Source organism: Toxorhynchites rutilus, chromosome 1 (genome assembly GCF_029784135.1).
Source record: "Toxorhynchites rutilus septentrionalis strain SRP chromosome 1, ASM2978413v1, whole genome shotgun sequence".
Classification (NCBI taxonomy): domain Eukaryota; kingdom Metazoa; phylum Arthropoda; class Insecta; order Diptera; family Culicidae; genus Toxorhynchites; species Toxorhynchites rutilus.
In genome coordinates, this window is record NC_073744.1 from 23699143 (window position 1) to 23717925 (window position 18783).

Genomic DNA, 18783 nt, shown 5'->3' on the forward strand with positions numbered 1-18783 from the left:
ATAACATAATGTATTTTCTTCAAAAAAATGTCAGTGAATGTTTGAGTAAGGGCCGTGGTCTACTGTTCGACGCAACTTTGTCGCGATGCTCTCACAAAAACGTTGAACGGCACTTACGTCCATTTTCCGGATACAATTCCGGATTCTTGTAGTCAGTTGCTTCGTGTCCTTGGCCCTCCAATTGTTTTTATACACTAGGGCACTGAGTGAGCCAAAGAAATCCTCTATTGGGCGGCACTGGGGCAAGTTTGTTGGGTTACGATCTTTCGGCACGAACGGTATCTTTTTCTCCTCAAGATATGCTAGCGTCTTCTTGGCGTAATGGGAAGACGCCTTGTCCGGCCAGAAGACGTACTTCCCATCCGCGTGATGCCCGTTCAGGAACGGCAGCAGGATTTTCTCGAGGTACTCTTCTCGATAGATTTGTTGGTTGATTGCCAGACCGCTCGGCTCAAACCAAGGCTTTGAAATGCCTCGGTCGGAAATGGCGATGTACAACATAACCTTTTTTTTCAAACTTGTGCTTGAACTTGTATTTCACTTCAGGCGGTGAGGATGACTTGTCACTGGAGTAGTAATTATCATTTCCTGGAATATGCATTTTGGACAGCGGAAAATAGCTTTCGTCGTCCAGAACGAAAGACGTCCCGCGGTATTTTTTGGTCATCCACCGACACTGTGATTTAACCGTCTCAATCTGCACCTCCGTGTACTCCGGCGACCTCGTCTTCTTCCTGCAGACGATTCCTTCCATCTTGAGGGTCCGATGGATCAATACGTGGGAGCAGCCATATTTCCGACCGGCGTCACGCAGGCTGGTTGCGTCCTTGTTGTCAAACAGCTTCTTTAACGATGTCTTCCTCTGCTTCGTCATTATCGTCACCGGACGACCACTTCCGACCTTCTTGTGAGAGCATCGCGACAAAGTTGCGTCGAACAGCAGACCACGGCCCTTACTAAAACATTCACTGACATTTTTTTGTAGAAAATACATTATGTTATTAATAAAAAATACTGAAATCGATGAAAAAAAAATATTTTTTTTATATGTGATTGAAAAAATTCTCATTTTTTATTTAACACCCGTTATAAGTTAATATAAGAAACTGTTTTCCTGAACTTCCAAACTATAGAGTGGACGGAAAGCGCGACTATTCTCGGTTTCATTTTTCAATCGGATCTAAAATGGGATGGCTTGATCAATCTGCAATGCGGGAAAATTTATGCAGGCCTTCGTTCGCTCTACTGTTATGCTTCTGCTGCTCCCAACGAAACGCGCCTGAAGCTGTTCAAAGCACTGATCCTACCTCACTTCATGTTTGGCGAACTCCTACATGTTAAACCAAGTTCCCATGCTATGGAAAGATTGAGGGTAGCGTTGTTTTCCTGTGTAAGATTTGTCTACGGCTTGAACCGCTACGCACACCTCAGTCATTTACAGAAAAATCTAATCGGATGTCCACTAGAGAAGTTCTACGTGTATCGCTCATGTATATTCCTGCGCAAGATGATAATGACGCAGTCTCCGCCAGTTCTCTTTCAAAAGCTGTTGTTTTCCCAAGGACGCTGCCTTCAGAGCTTCATTATTCCACCCAACAACTCAACCAGTTACTCAAATTCTTTGTTCGTTCGAGGTGTGGTAAAATACAACTCTTTACTTTCTATCGTCAGACGCTCGACATCGGTAGCAGTTTTTGAGAGGGGCTGTCTCGAGTTTTTGAACCGCTAATAATGTTAAATATGTTGAATTTGTTAAATTTTATACATAAAGATAATTATAGTGTAGTTATATCCTCCAAAAATTCGCAGGTAGCAAGTAAAAAAGGTTTTCCTTTACGCTACCAGGAATAAACAAACAAACAAACAAACAATCATTTGATGTATCAAAAGAGTACAAATAACAGATTTCTGAACAATGAAAAACTCAATTAAAATGAAATTACTACTAACAATGACAGCCCTACGTCAAGGTCCCGTCTATGCCCCAAGGTGCAGACCCATCTCCTTTTTTCAGAATTTGACACACACTCGGCCTCAAGAGGTTGAATATTTGTTCCACCATCACCCACCGTTATTCCACATTTCTTAACTACTTCAATATATCTGTTGGTTACTGATCGAAAAGGAAAAAAAATCACGTCTGTCAACCTCGCCCGCTTATATAATTTTCTGCATGGGCTCAATCCCATGAGAAGGATTATTATGTGGAGCAGATGGCAGAATTTGTGAGCGTAGTGTGCGTGATAGCATGCACTGCCATAGCTACTTTTCCCATTGTGACGTCGATATTTGTGTTTATATTCAATTGCATTCCACATCCATGTGGGAACGCTTTTTTTCGGCAAATTTTTTATCAATTAAAAACAGATCTTTTCTTGGAGTTCCCACTGCATATGCGACAGTGTGACAGTGTGCAGTGGATATTTGTGAAATGATGTCGGAAAAGATGAACAAAAGTGGTATTTTTGTGTATCATTTTCACTCTCCCACCTTCATAAAAAAGTCACAGGAGGGTTGTGTCCGAGACACGACCGCATAGTTCACGTAGGATTCCGTTAGGCTATCTGTTGATTTTGGATATGTTTGAATAATTAAATCGCTAAACATAATGATTTGGTGACCTCCTGAAAAAGGCCGTTTTGTTTGGTTGTTGGGTATTGTTTGTTCACTTCACCAGTGTTTACCGAGTGATGATGACAGAAGAATAGTAAACAATCCTTGGATAGTGCGTATCAGATAAAAGATACCGAAGTGGAACGAGATATGATGAAAACCCTCTGTGATCCTAAACGAGATGTGTTATGTATGGGTGAAATAAAGAAAAAAGACTCACCAATGTAATATGAGATAATTACCAATACCGAACATAATTATCAATTTTTCTCATCAGTAAAAACATGTTACTTTAATATAGAGAAAACATATTTGAAATGGAAAAGGTAATTTTCTTCTATAACTTTTACTTTCTGAGTGTTTATTCAACCCAATGCGAATTTTATTTGGACTAACAACACTTAATACTATATGTAGAGTAATCACTTTTTCTAATATTTCTTCACTTTTCCATTTTTTTTTTCGTCGTATAAACTTTTCTTTGGTGAAAATGAACACAACAAAACAGTCAGCTTAAACCAAACGACCCGTTCTCGAGCGGGTACACACCTTGGTTTTTATTTATGAAAATTGAAATAAATCGTTTCATATATCAAGTCATTTTTAACACAACTGCTACCCTATGCAATTTTACACTTACACTTATACTATTTTTTTTAAATACAGGATTCATTCAAATACAGTTTCACGAAGCAACCAACATTAAAGTTCCAAATTTAAATTTTATTTGCTAGAATTAATCGTATCACTCACCCTACTTGCAATATAAAAATGCTCCCGAATTTCATATATTTGCAATGTCGATTTCCCCCAGGCAGCTTGGTTTTGATGTCTCTGTTAGGGACGCCTCATGTGTCGTCAATTTCGACCAATCAGAAGTGGTTATTTACGTTAGGATAGGGGTTGAGATTTTTCAATTGTTTGATAGTTATTTTCATGACATATATTATTTTCTTCAATATAAAAAATTGTTACAGAGTGCCGCAATCGATTGACGCAAACATTTCATCAATCCATCATGAAATGACTGAGCAATAAGTAATCCTACGTCAAAAAAAAACATATTTTCGTTATTTTCGCGGTGATATAATGATATTTTGAAGGCTCCCAGCACAGGCGTATGTGATTTGAGAAAAATAGTTTACAATTAAGCAACATTTCATTGAAAATTCTGCTTTTTCCGAGGACTAATAATAAGAGTGTTCTCTGGACGTTTTTGCTCTTTAAATGCTGGAAGTAAGTCACAATACAATTATCTTCTATTGAAAAACAATCAGTTACAAGATTTCATGAGCATTTTGGCTCATGACATCTTCAAATTGTGAATTGTTTAAATATTGTTTCGTCTCTTCCATATACATTCCATATTGAATACAAATAATGACAACACCATATTTTGTTTACCAATACAAATATACTCTGCCTACTGCTCCACCTCATATGTACCTCATTGCACTGACACTGTGAATCTGAAAATAATGTTATCGCGAAAATAATGAAAATTTGTTTGTTTCTATGAAGGTGAAAGATTGAAATATACATACAAAAATTTCACTTTTAATCATCTTTTCCGACATAATTCTACAAATATCCACTGTGCAGTGCCATATTGTACTTATATTCAGTGAGAACTCCAATATCTATATAAATCTGTAATAATAATATCTGTTTTTGTTCGATAAAAACCTTACTGAAAATAGAGTTTTTACATGGATGTGTAAGGCAATTGAATATAAACACAAATATTGACGTCACTATGCGTGATAGCGTGATGGCAGCGCATGCTATCACGCACACTACGTTTGCAAACTCTACCATCTACTCCACCTATAATTCCTACTCATGGGCAGGGATGGTAAAAAATCACATTCAACGATCAATGAATAAGTATATCCCTCTAGTCAGATATTTTTAAATCACCCCCAGCAGGCGATGCTCTTTTATTCATCATATGTACACAGAGAGAATACTTGGAACGGTGAGCTACCAAGATCTCAAAAAAGCAATATGAAAGCGGAATCCGCACTGCTTGCACTCTCAAAGCATTACTTCTACTACTCAAGTTTTATCGTGAGTGCAAGCCACAAACGGTTAATCCCAATCCATAGAGCGGATGATGAGTTCTTGATCGGAAAGTGTTACAAGAGACGATCAACTGAAATCTTACGACACTCGTCGAGGGATTTTTAATTCTCTTTTCATTGTCCGCAGTGAGTGGCTGACTCAGTCTCGTGTCGATTTTATTTTGCTGTGGTCTCCCGCCCGATAAACAGCAGACGGGTAATGGATGCAATTTATTAATTTTATTACCAGCAGATTTGTGCGAATCTCATCCCGCCCAAAATCGTTTTTTATATACCAATAATTCTGAACATTCACAGTTTTCTCCAAATAATTTTTCCAATAGTAATTCAATTAGTGACTTCACGAAACACCTTTCGAAATCGATTGAATTTCAGACCCTTTTTTATTTTGTAGATAAAACGGATCACATATTTGATTAATTCAATTCTGTGTGGTTACGTTCTTCGTTGCGAATAAATGTAATGAATTAGTATGGACGTATTTTATTCATATATCGTGGACTTCCGACATATCTGGCAGTAGATTTATCGAACGACTAATGTTTTTTTATATCCCTTCAAACATGTTGCATCTCTCAAGTGTACATACTGCTTTGACCGCAGATTTGCATGGTTAAATCTGGTTAATTTCAGGTATTCAGTCTTCATTTTGTCGAATGAATACTGTTGGAACAATAGGTATCGCAGCAAATGATTATCAACATCCTACCTTATCATCAAACGGTATGCGAAGAATTTCAGTGAACTGACGGCATTGGGATATATGCTTTGTGAGGACCACACAATTATTATCAGAGCTGATAAACATCCGACTGGAAGTCATGAACATCAATTCAATGTGCCCAAGATAAATTTATCCTTTGAAGGTCATTAACCTTTCTAAAGATGATCAGATGGAATATATTCCAATGTCGTCTGGAATAACCTGTCCAACATCTTATGATCGTAATATTGTTTTTGCTATTATGTTTCATAACACGGCACTCTATTGATTATTCGCCGAAAATGAATAAAAAATATCCTTGAAGCTAGCCTACGGTTTTAGTAGCAGTGCAATATGGTGAGCCAGTCTCAGGATAAGAAAACATTTAAAAATAAAGCTTTTTTTTGAATGAATCAATAGTAAAACACAAAAAATTTCTCAGCTTTGTGATAGCAGAGAATCATTATCCATTTGAGTTGTATGAGTTTGTAGTCTCTTGTAGATTAATTCAAACACCATCTGAGAAATCCTCTGTGAAACATTAAACATGAAAGTCGTCCTATCTGCTGTAGCGCATTTTTTTTTGTTTTACCCAGTTTCATCGAAGTAAACGCACTCGGAAAGGAAAATTGAACGCCCGGACGAGAGAGCGAGAAACGTAAAGCGTACGTCATAGAGACACTCATTCCCATGGAGCAAATTCTTGTTAGGAGTTGTAAACAAAACGAGGACGGAGAGTAACTCAATTATTCGAACTAGTTTCAGTCTAGCAATGCTTTGGTCAACTCAGAGTTACCAAGAGAAAATCATTTGGTTATGATGGGTGAGGATTAATAGTTAGTCGCAGTTTGCACAGATTGCGATCTGTGCAGTTTGCGATTAATCGTAAATCACATCATGCTCCCTTGTTTTCCATCCTTGCTCATGGGTGTCAGTGTATGTGATTTGAGAAAAAAATGTACAATTAAGCAACATTTCATTGAAAATGTTGTTGTTGATTTTTACCACGTCGTTGTGAGAGGGGAATAGTGTCTCCGCCCAGAGAAGTATCTGAGCAGAGTTCCAGAGTGATGAGATGAGAGTAGACTGGCTACCCGATGAAGATGCAGAGATGATGAGATATGATCGAATATAGACAAAGCAGAAGGATTTATTGCGACTGAACCTGTTCTTATTGACCATTCTTAGTATTTGAGAGGCTTTAAACTTTTCAGTTCATTCGCCTCTATACCTGTTCTTAACATTTCTATTCATATGATTGGTTCCATAGTCTACTGAATAGCCTATAATTGCGATTGATTCTCTGGTCGTGTTCCTTCTCGAATGTTCGCTATAAACAATACGCTTTGTATAGCGGTTTCGTTTCCATGCGTTCTCTCTTGACAATTCTCTCATTGTTATTTGTGATTGTTGTGATTGTTCAGATGTTGTTTTGTTATGCTGTTGTGTTGCGTTTTGTAAGCGGTAAGTATTATGTGTGTTATGTTTTCGTGCTAATAAAGGAAGGTTTGTCCTTTCAGGGTTTTTCTAAGTATCCCGTCGACGATGTACAGGTTAAACAAATCCAAAATAAATGCAAATCATGATGACACCATATTTTGTTTACCAATACGGTTTTAAAATATCAAAATTTAAATGAAAATTTTTACATCATGTTCCTAATTACTTGAAACACGTATTTTTGATTTTTATTCAACAATATGGCTATACATTTCCAACATTGTCACTGATTTTTTTCATTATAATATAAAGATGTCTTCAAAACCAATGGCAACTGGCAATAATAAAGAATGCACTATTGAAAATTGTTGCTCTTTGTTCATGAATCGTTTGTTCTACATAAGTAAGATATCAGTCATCACCACAAATAATGTTTTTGTATTGCAGTACATGATTTGTACATTTGTTGTGCCAGATTTGATCATATTTGTAAACAAATGAATGATGTTGTAGAAACGGTCTTTTTGGATGTGACACAAAAAAGAATACAGATGAGCCTTTTTCGTATTCAGCTGAAGATGGCTCGTCAATGCCAATTCTGAACGCTTTCGGTATTTGGGTATCCATCATTCTCCAAAGTCAGATTGAGTTTGCAGACTCTGAATACGGTTTCGCGAGTTGTTATAAGTTTTTTTCTTACTGATCATGAAAATCTAAATTTCTGTGCGGAAACTGATTGTTTAGGACCGCCAAGAAGGATACGCTTTCGGAACATAGCGGCCAAATACAACGTAAGCATTGGTGCAATCAGAAGCTTTGGAGGAAGTACCATGAGCTTCGTACCGTTTGCGACCGGCTAGGACGTGGACGCAACACCTTGACAACGGACCGGGATGATGCCAGAATCGTCAGAGAAGTACGAAAAAACCCAAGAGCTACAAGCAGACTATGAAAGAAAGCTTATCATTGAACATATGGGAACGAACAGTGCGATTGAGACACAGCAACAGCAAGGATTAAGGAGCAATTTTGCGTCTCGGTGGTCGTTAATCCGTAAAATCTACCAGATCAAGCGTTTGGAGTTCGCCAATAAATACGTCCACAAACCAATCTCGTTCTGGAAAAAGGTGCTATGGTCAGACGAAAGCAAATTTGAATTTTTCGAAACAAAACAACGACCTAAAGTATAAATTAAGCGAGGAGAGGAGCTGCTTGCAAGAACGTTCAGAAAACAGTGAAACACGGTGGCGGTAACATCATGGTCTGGGGGTGTTTTGCTTGGTCCGGTGTTGGAAATCTGGTTCAGATCAATGTCCTAATGAATGTTGACAAGTACATCGATATCCTTAGGCACAATTTGAAGAGTTCATCACGGAAGATCGCTTTGCCGAAGGATTGGATCTTTCAGCAAAACAACGATTTAAAGCATACGGCACATAAAACGATGTCCTACTTCCGTAAATCTCGTGTGAAGTTGATAAATTGACCGCCACAATCACCCGATCTGAATCCGATCGAAAACATGTGGTCAATTTTTGATTTAAAAAAATGGATAAAAGCACGGTAACCAACAAAATTCTGCTGTCTGAGAAACTTCCAACAACGTGGACACAAATTGATCAACATTACCTGCAAAACTTGGTTGAAAGCATGCCCCGACGTTTGCAGGCAATTATCTGTGCCAAAGGAAAACATAGGAAGTACTAGTGACTGGTTTTTTATGCTTTTGTTTCACATACACAACTTTTTTTTTTTATTTGCCAGGCCAAAATGAGCAATTAATATTCATTTCACTATTTTGAAGAACAAACCAAAAATTAACGACACTTTTTTTCTTCTGACTTGGTGGGATGACATGCAATTATAATCCTGGAAAAATAAAATCTCGATAACTGCTTTGGATTCGTCTCCCTTTTGAATACTTTTTAGAACTAACAGATTGTATTCTTATTTATTGCCAGTACTGTATCATCATTTTGCATTCTTCTCAAAATAAACTCTTTTGTTAGTATCACTAGCCTCGAAAAGAGACGGATGCCTGGTGAGGTGCAATTGCAGTTGTATTTTGATATATCATCCTCGGTGGTGACAGTTTTGCGAACGCGATACTAAATCACACATAGTATTCCAGCAGAAGGATCATGTTCGTTGTAACCGGTGATGATGGCCCAGCTCGACTCTTTCTGTTGATTGCAATGCCAGATGCACAGCGAGTGAAATATTCGCTCGCGTCCATAGCTTGAAGGGAAACGAAGATGACACAAAATGAGCAGAATAAGCGATATTCGCTGTTTTGATTACAGAAAGAGACTGACCATTTTCCTCCTTATTAACGTTTACTTTATTTCATTAAAACGTGATCTGTTTTCTGATTTTGCACCCTTAATGAAAGATAATCAATAGTCTTACGTCAAAATATGAGTACTAGCAATAATTTGGTGAGTATGAAGTCATATTATTTACACACAAAACTGTGTGACGGAAAGTAGAAACTTCATGGGAATTGATGTCGCTCTATTGCCGCACAATCCAAAAATACCGTCGCGTACGGCATGTAAAGCATTCCAAATACAATCGCCGTACATTATCGCTAAAAGTCATCGCTCGTAGTTCATTAATATTATTGCACTAAAATTCAGCTCACCTATTTCTGAGCAACTACTAATCAGTTAATCAATCATCCAATCAATCAGAACAATCGAAATCAATCTATACCCGCTAGTTTCACACAAATTGATTGAATTCATCAACTCGCACGCATTACCGCAAGCCAGAACAAAGACCAACTCTCGATAAACAATGAATATATGATGGCGATGGTGATGTTATTGATGAGTATGTTTCAATGGCAAGTGCGTATCGAACCGGGCTTACAATTGGTACTCCCGCATCTTAGCCGTAAGCCCCTACTCTCCCCCAACCTTTCGGGTAGCAAAATAATGATCAACAAAAAAAAACCCCTGCTAAAACACCACCAATCGAGCCCCAAAAACACACAGTGTGGCGTCCCAATTTATTCTCAAACTATGTGCCAGGTTTAAACAATTGACAGTTAGCGCCATTTTCGTCGCGGTTTGGTGAATAAATAAATCAACGAGTTTTGGGTGACCAATTAGTTTTCGCCAGATTTCCGATTGACTAATGAAGCACGCTATGTTAATGAGTGGGTTTCATGAGATCGAAACACTAATTTTTGATCGCATTTTAGGCTGTTCGTGCATATGTGTTGAGCTTCATTTCATTAGGAATACAAATGAATTTTAATTAAGTCATCGGTAATTTCACACGACTTAACACCCACAAACGATTAAAATGTATGAGAAATCCATCCATCCGTACCACAAATTAACCTATCTTGGGTTCGGTACACTCGACATTGCTTTACTACCAATTAAAACCAATCGACTTGTCTCAGCTCAGCTCACAATTGCGTTAGCTCAAATATTTGCGTTTGATCAATGGGAATTCAAGACAGCAGACAGATAAAATATGCTGGATATTACAATATCATTACCACAATTGAGCAATAATAGGGGACATCTACCCCTTTGCTTGGTTAAACGATTGATGTCTCTCACAGGACAATGGCAAACAATAAGACCCAGCTCCAGTCTGCTGCTAAAATTCTGCTAAACGAGCACGAAGAAAATTGCACATCCGATGACTGGAGATGTCTGGAAGGCGACTGACAGCTCAGATCCGGAAAACGTGACCACGTATGGTCACCAAGTTGACTAGGTTCTGTAAGCATAGTGTTCGTCTTGGGAAATCACAGACACATCCTCTCCTCTCAGTTGGGAGAAATTCTAACGAAGTAAAAACAAGAGAAAAAGGGAAGGGGTATTACAGAGATTCGCTGATAAGTGGACATGTTTTGAACCCACGCAAACCTTTCCCAGACGGTTGGGGTTCGGGAGGGATGACAAAATTGCATCATTGCTACCCGATCACGATGATTTGTTTCGAACAAAAACAAAACCGGCGAAATAAATGATCCCCGTTGGGACAGAGAGCGGCCCAGCGAACAGCATGAATTTCAGCAATTGTGTGGCCAAATGTCACGAACGAAGGGACTTTGGAATCAAACCAGTGCCGGGTGATTGTCGGCAAGCTTATGAGGGAAATGTTTGTTGAATCTTTTAGTGGAAGCAAATTGGATGTTTACCATTCGGAGAGATTGTGCCGGGACATGAAAATATGACCAACGTAAATTCAATGATAGTAGCGTTGAATTTGGGAAGCCTTATTCACGGGAAGCCTTATTCACGGGGAGCCTTATTCACGGGAAGCCTTATTCAATGGTACACCCAAAATTGATTTTTAGCTCATGTTTTGTCATCCCGATTTATGTCATTAAATGAGACATAACATAACAGCAAATGTCATGACTCTTAAATACTGGTAAGCATTCGTATAATATATTAGGCTGTCAAAAAAGTCCTGCGGTATTTCCGCGAGGTGTCGTTGTAAGCGCGTAGTTCTAGTTATATTTATTGTATCGAGTCATACTATAGCTTGTTAGAAAGGTATTTTTGCGCTATAATATAGTCCTTGACAGTGTTATGTTTGGTTAAGTCGTTTGTGAGTTATAGTGTCGCAAATATGGAGCAAAATAAAGAGAAAATCCGACATATTTTGCAGTACTACTATGACAAAGGCAAAATGCATCTCAAGCTGCCAATAAAATTTGTGCAGTTTATGGACCCGATACAGTTTCCATTTCCACCGCACAACGATGGTTTCAACGTTTTCGTTCTGGTGTAGAGGTCGTCGAAGATGCGCCACGCTCCGGAAGGCCTGTCGTCGAAAATTGTGACAAAATCGCTGAATTAGCCAAGAAAGACCGGCATAGTAGCAGCCGTAGCATCGGCCAATAGCTGGGGATAAGTCATCAAACCGTTATTAACCATTTGAAGAAGCTTAAATTCACAAAGAAGCTCAATGTATGAGTGCCACACACGTTGACGCAAAAAAACATCTTTGACCGTATCGACGCATGTGAATCGCTGCTGAATCGCAACAAAATCGACCCGTTTCTGAAGCGGATGGTGACTGGCGATGAAAAGTGGGTCACTTACGACAACGTGAAGCGCAAACGGTCGTGGTCGAAGCCCGCTGAAGCGGCTCAGACGGTAGCCAAGCCCTCATTAACGGCCAGGAAGGTTCGGCTGTGTGTTTGGTGGGATTGTCAAGGAATAATCTATTATGAGCTGCTTCCCTATGGCCAAACGCTCAATTCGGACCTGTACTGCCAACAACTGGACCGCTTGAAGGTAACACTCATGAAGAAGAGGCCATCTTTGATAATCAGAGGCCGCATTGTCTTCCATCAGGACAACGCCAGGCCACACACTTCTTTGGTGACGCGCCAGAAGCTCTGGGAGCTCGGATGGGAGGTTCTTTTGCATCGGCCGTATAGTCCGGACCTTGCACCAAGTGACTACCACCTGTTTTTGTCAATAGCGAACGAGCTAGGTAGTCAGAAGTTAGCCACAAAAGAGGCCTGTGAAAATTGGCTATCCGAGTTTTTTTCCAATAAGGAAGCGAGCTTCTATAACAGGGGTATTATGAAGTTGACATCTCGTTGGGAACAAGTCATCGAACAAAACGGCGCATATTTGACTTAAAACAGATGATTGTAACTAATTTTATGAACAAATGAAAATTTAAAAAAAATACCGCAGGACTTTTTTGACAGCCTAATACATGGTACAGCAATAAGATTAATACGAGCGAGCGAAACAAAAGACAAAAAACTTTCCGCATACTTTGCCACATACACGGCCCAGACCGAGATAGATATTGTTCTCCTTCATGCGCTCCTTTTTTACTCTTTGAAAACACTTCCCAACTTCATTTTATAATCAGGTTCAATATTACCACTTATTTGCTGATCAACTGTTGAAGCATTATTAGCCATGTGGATAGCGTGGTCATGTAAAATAGCTTTGCATTCCAGCCGGCCTTGGTTCAATTCCCATTGACGTCGTATGGATTTTTTTCTGGCACAATCCCAAAGGAAATGAGAAAAAAAACAGAAAGAGATGTCTGCACGCATATATACAAACCATTTTTAAGGTTTTCAAACAGCTCATAATTCGCGCATTTGACTTTCCAGCATACTAAATGGCATCATTTCTGCCAAAGATTGAATGTTTTCCGCCAACGCTAGTTTGGGTGTACAGTTGAGTGCTGAAATTTTAAGATTCACTGGTGTAATCGGTGTATCCAAAGCCAAAATTTGGAAGAGTTCATGCTTACGGAGTAAACAAAGAGTAATACTACACTCGACAAAAAAATTATTGGATTTTTCAAAGCTGCCTTTCAATTCGCGGTGCGATGGTTGTTTATTGAATTATTCATCATCAAAAACGAAGGGGTAATCTTTCATTCAAACTAAAATATCTCTGTGTGGGAAGATCCTGCTGGATCTTTCTTGGAACCAAACGAAAGCAGGTTGATAAGGTTAATTGGATTTGCTGTTGAGTTGGTTAGCAAAAAATTGTGTGAGTCCAGAATATTCTTGAAAAAACAAAAAAAAATCGATGTTTCATTTTTCCATCTATTGTTGCCCATTACACCTACACAAACCAAGAAAAAAACATGTACGTAAAATATTCTAATACCTGAAAGTTGTACCTTCAAAATGATGTGCATCCCATCGATATGCGTCGATTTTTCACGAAGCAACAGCATGTCAAAAATCATTTAAAATTTCCGACTTCGCACCCTGTTCCTCTAATTTTTTTGTCGAGAGTAGATAACAGATTTTGTCGTTTTTGAAAATAGGAAATGAAAAAGGAACTGATTAATCATGCTGGCCAAATGCACAACCTTTTACCTCACTGTTTCGATTTGTTTTAGTGAGTAACATTTCCAATCCAACAGCGGAAATTTAATTTAAATATAAACTGATCGTATAAATGAATGTTTCAATTTGTTATAAAAATGACGATTGCAACCTTTGCTGCAATGTGAAGGAATGAAACGGATGAACGCGAAACGACATAGTCTGTTTTCGAATGTTTTAAACTATGTGACGGTTTTTTTTCAAATTTCTGATCATTTTCTTTTTTTACTATAAATATCTTTAAATATCTTTAAGAGAGGGGATCGACACTGATTTTGTGCAAATGCTCTTGCGAACCGAATGGAAAGAGAAGTAAGAACAATCCGGAGCTCAACGTGTTTAGGCCTTGAGCCTTCAATTCAAAATACTACAGCGCTTTTTATAATGTATAATTTTCGGACTTTTTCTTCAATGAGCAATTCCAAATGAAATCGTCCTTAAAATGCTAATTTTAAAAACATGTATTTTTGATACGAATGAAATTTTTTGGAATTTTTTAGACTCTTTCGTGTAACTTTCGAAAAGGGCGTATCGATTTTAGTAAGAGAAATCTTTGAAAGCATGATTAAAAAAGTGTCCGGATTTAAAATCACGACACGATGAAAAAATTTTGAACAAATATAACATGATTTTGTGGAGTTCTGTGATTCATAACTTAGATGAAAGCCTTCTAATTCTATAGGAGCACTATTTTCATGCTACGATTTGTCAATATTTTTTAATACAGGTCGGACTCAATTATATACAGACTCGATTATAAGTGTTTCGATTATATACAATTTTGGACTCAATTATATACAGTTTGGAAAAAAAATCTTATAATTCAAATATGACTTATTTCAAGAAGAAATGTAACCTTTAAACGTTAAGGTGAAATTTAAGTGGCTATGACATGTACAGTGGGGTAAAATTCGTGATTTTTGAATATTTTGCTTAATTTTTCACCAGGAGTTGTATATATCGATACTCCAGCGAAATTAAGAAAGATAGAAGTTGAGTGTAAACGAATAAATTGTAGAGCGGTTAGAGAGCTTCAATTTAATTGATAGAAAAAATCTAGTTTATTACAAATTTTTAGGATAACATTAATAATAACACATTAAAAATTATTTACTTTGAAGTTTTTCACTTCCAAAATGTTAATAAAATCCACTAAATTAGTAGTTCCACTAATATATCCTTTACTAAATTTTTTCATTTTTTAAATGAAAGCAACATAATCGTCTTCCGTAGCGTACTTTTCAGTGTACAGCCAGTTTGAGGCAACGAACAAAAAAAAAGTTCTATAATTCTGTTATTGTTGAAATTCGAACATATGCGTAGAAGGATTTTTTTCATCAAATATAAACATCTATCACTTCCTGAGAGAATCTGGATAAAGTTATTTTTTTTCATGTGAGAAAGGTGTGACTTTAAGGGGATGAATCAAAAATCACATTCCTATTTTATATTCAAAAAACGAAAAATACATGCAAAAAAAACGAATAAAGAAAATATTTTTTTTGACTCGATTATATACAGTGAAAAGAAATCAAAAACTGTACATAATCGAATCCGCCCTGTAGTTGAGATTATTATCATAAGCGCTTAAGCGTCCGGATTTCGATGTATTACTATACATATCCGAAGAAAAGTATGTCCCACAGTGGATGACAAGCTGCTTCCTACTGACACCAGATGCCTCCACTTTGTGTACAGGTGCTTTTTACAACCACTTGTATGTTGCGCGTTTCACTCACTTTATGTCAGAGTACCATTTACACTTCTGTCTTTGTCTTGTAGCAGGTCTACTGTGCCCAACATTTCAGCAACCTCTTTTCAAAACATTCGATTCTAGCTCCAATGTTTTAAAAATAAACTATAAATTAGATAACAGAAGCTTTTGAATCTTATGAATTATCTCAATTCATACTTATAAACGCTTTCATGTTTTATGTCGTTCCCGCATAACGCTCTTCACGAAAGCTTATGATTAAGTCAACCACTCTCGCACTCTCACGTTCCATGCAGTTCCCGCTTCCATTACCTCTCTCCCTCTCTCTCTCTCTCTCTCTCTCTCTCTCTCTCTCTCTCTCTTTTATACATCTTTCTTGCCAACATGAGAGACCCAATCACCAAAACATTAAGTCTTCTGGGTAGTAGTTGTGATGGTATTTATGCTCGCAACGCACCCCGCCTGCGTCTGTGTCAACCGACTTAACAGGTTTTGGTTTGCTCGTCCGTCGCACTACTACTACACCAGCCTGAAAAATCTGCCTGCTGCCGCAGACAGACAGACAACCTGACTGGTCCGGAACTGTTGTAGGCTCTTCACGGTGGTCAAATTGAGCGAAGCAGCTTAGTTTAATTTTCGAATGCGTCGTATACGTACGTTCCGTTCCGTAGGACCCCACAACTACGCGCGCCTGTGATTGCTATGCTATTTTTTTTTCTGTTCGGTTTCGGTGTTTTGAATTTTTGTTCCGACGCGAACTTATCCGTGACCCTGGGTTGCTTTGTTTTGGGCCATATGACCCCAGGCTGCCTTTGCCCATCCGATCGACCAATTTTGAAAGTGTCTTCAACCGCGAGAGCTATTACGCCAAATCGGGGCCAATAATTGGCCAAAAGTGAAGCTTTTGACAGTTCGTGTTCCCGCACTCGCGCCTCCCCCTTGCAGTTGTGTTTACAGTGATTTTTTGGTGGTGGCCAATAAAACGAGAGGTGAAAGTTTTGAGCGCTCGGCGCTCGGTGCGTTGCTCGCTAGGGTCAACCCAAATGTGGTGAGTCCAGCAGAAGCCATTAGTGAAACCTTGGAGGTTTATTATCGCTGCGGTGAGGTGTATCAAAAGTGATTTACGCGATGGTGATGTGCTCCCCGCAGTGACGACGAGCTCTCACTGGGCCAAGTTTGGAAGCTCATTACCTTTTGTTTTGTTTGTGGCGCTGCTGGTTTGTTGAGAGGTCACCTAGCGTGTTTTGGTCGTGTGTGAATAAAAGTGTGTGTGTGGGCTTTTGTAATTTACAGTGTATGGTGTTCCAGGTTTATTGAGAAAGGAAGCAGGTAACACATTAGTGGGAGAAAAAATAAAAACAACGGCATATTGTTGTCGAGCAAATAGCCGCACCTTACGTAGACAAAATTGCTGGTAAACGGAATTAGCGTGTATGCTCGGAGGAACGTCAACAAAAAAGGAAATCATCGCTCTGAAAGACGACAGCCGCTGAGGAAGGGAACACGGCAGTCAAGTAGAATCAGCCGAAGACGGATAAAAGGTACGATTAAATGTGTGGCAGCGGAGCTGAATTCATGATTGACCTGATGAATCATTGTTTCTGGTTGCGAATTGCGTAGCCATAATTACAGCCTTTACTCGATTCCCGCCGATATTACCCATACTGAATCATCTTAACGAGCTGAAATCCGATCAAATTCTACATCCCTCCTTCGCAGTACACCTGCATCGAATCTCGTCCATCCCGATGGCAGGTGTGAAACCTACTTAGAAGGATGCCGAGAACGAAATTTTGTGGCCATCTTCAATGGGGTCGAACTCGATTAACCATCCCCTTTGTTGGTTCACCATTTGATGTTTATTCATGAGTTTACATATGATCCCCCTCGTGAGCACATCTACCAGCAGTCGGGTCAAAAAAAGGTCGAATTGGGAGTTGTTTCCTTCGAATGTATTCCCTTTTCTTTGGTTTTTTTTTGCTTCAAACTTTGCCTTGATTGATGAATGCTGTCCCCGCTATCGATTATAATTGAGGAGCGCTATTTCCAACCTCCGATGAGATTGATGCCTTTTTCCCAAATTTTTTGTCAGAGATAGCGATGCTATCGATGTACTGAGGACCAATGACCCATTCAATAAATAAGTCCTAAATCGAGGCACGTGACAGCGAGTTCTTCTTAAAGTCGTATGAAACAATCTATGTATTTGAACCCATTCCGGTTTACATTGCCACAGAGGATATATTTCCATCATAAAACCGTCAAACTTTGGAGTCACTGCCGGATTTTTGCCACCATATAAACCCCTGTATGATTGAACAACGTTGGGAAATATATCTAGGAAATCGAGCATCGATAAAATATTGAAAATTCCATAAAAAAAACACACACAAAATCAGGATGAACCTCAGCATAGTTTCTGATGACTCCATAACTTCGTTATCGACCAAAGAATGTGGATCAATGGATATTACTTCAAAATGAAACATAAATTCAGAATAAACTCTTTTCGGCAAAATCCTTAACTCCGAAATTATGAACCACACTAACTAGAGTATAAAACTTCCATATTTTAACATTTTCATTGTAAGATTCACCTCTCGACGGCAAAGGGTTAATTTATCAATTTATTAAATATCATCAATTTGTTGTACTTGGATAACACATAGTGCGGACAAAATAAGAAATTGATAAAAAAAATTAAATGTTTTTTTTGAATATGTTTCAAATTTAATCTTTTTTCCAAATTGTACAGCGCGGACTCGATTATATACAGTTTCTGATTTTCTTTCACTGTATATAATCGAACCCTGTTTTTTTATTCGTTTCTTGCATGTATTTTTTTTTTGTTTATTGAATATAAAAGAAGAATTTGATTTTAGTCATTTTAGCCCTTAAAGTCAGAAAACACCTTTCTCACATGCGAAAAAATAAATTTATCCAGATACTCTCAGGAGGTGATAGACGATCATATTTGATGAAAAAAATCCTTCTATGCATATGTTCGAATTTCAACAATGACGGAATTATAGAACTTTTTTTTTTGTTCCGGACTTTGTTGCATCAAACTGGCTCTACATCACGAAGTACGCTACAGAAGACGATTCTGTTGCTTTCATTTGAAAGATGAGAAAATTTATTACAGGATATAGCAGTAGAACATCTAAATTAGTGGATTTTAATAACATTTGGGAAGTCAAAAACTAAAAAGTAAATAATTTTTAATGTGTTATTATTAATTCCATCTTAAAAATTTATATTAAACTAGATTGTTTCTATCAATTAGATTGAAGCTTTTTAACCGCTCTACAATTTGTTCTTTGACACTTCTATCTTTCTGCATTTTACCCCATCACTGTACATGTAATAACCACCTCAA

General features: G+C 38.1%; 1 protein-coding gene across 2 annotated transcripts in view; it reads left to right on the top strand.

The window, feature by feature from the left end:
- Positions 1–18783, top strand: part of LOC129763542 (uncharacterized) — a 350843-nt gene that overhangs the window by 148296 nt on the left and 183764 nt on the right. Inside the window, exon 1 of one of the 2 annotated variants that reach the window (XM_055762731.1) lies at positions 16809–16945. The exons of the other annotated variant lie outside the window; for it this stretch is intronic. The gene's annotated coding sequence lies outside the window, so the exon portion shown is untranslated. Of the gene's footprint in view, positions 1–16808; positions 16946–18783 lie in introns of those variants that run through there. 2 annotated transcript variants of the gene reach the window in all.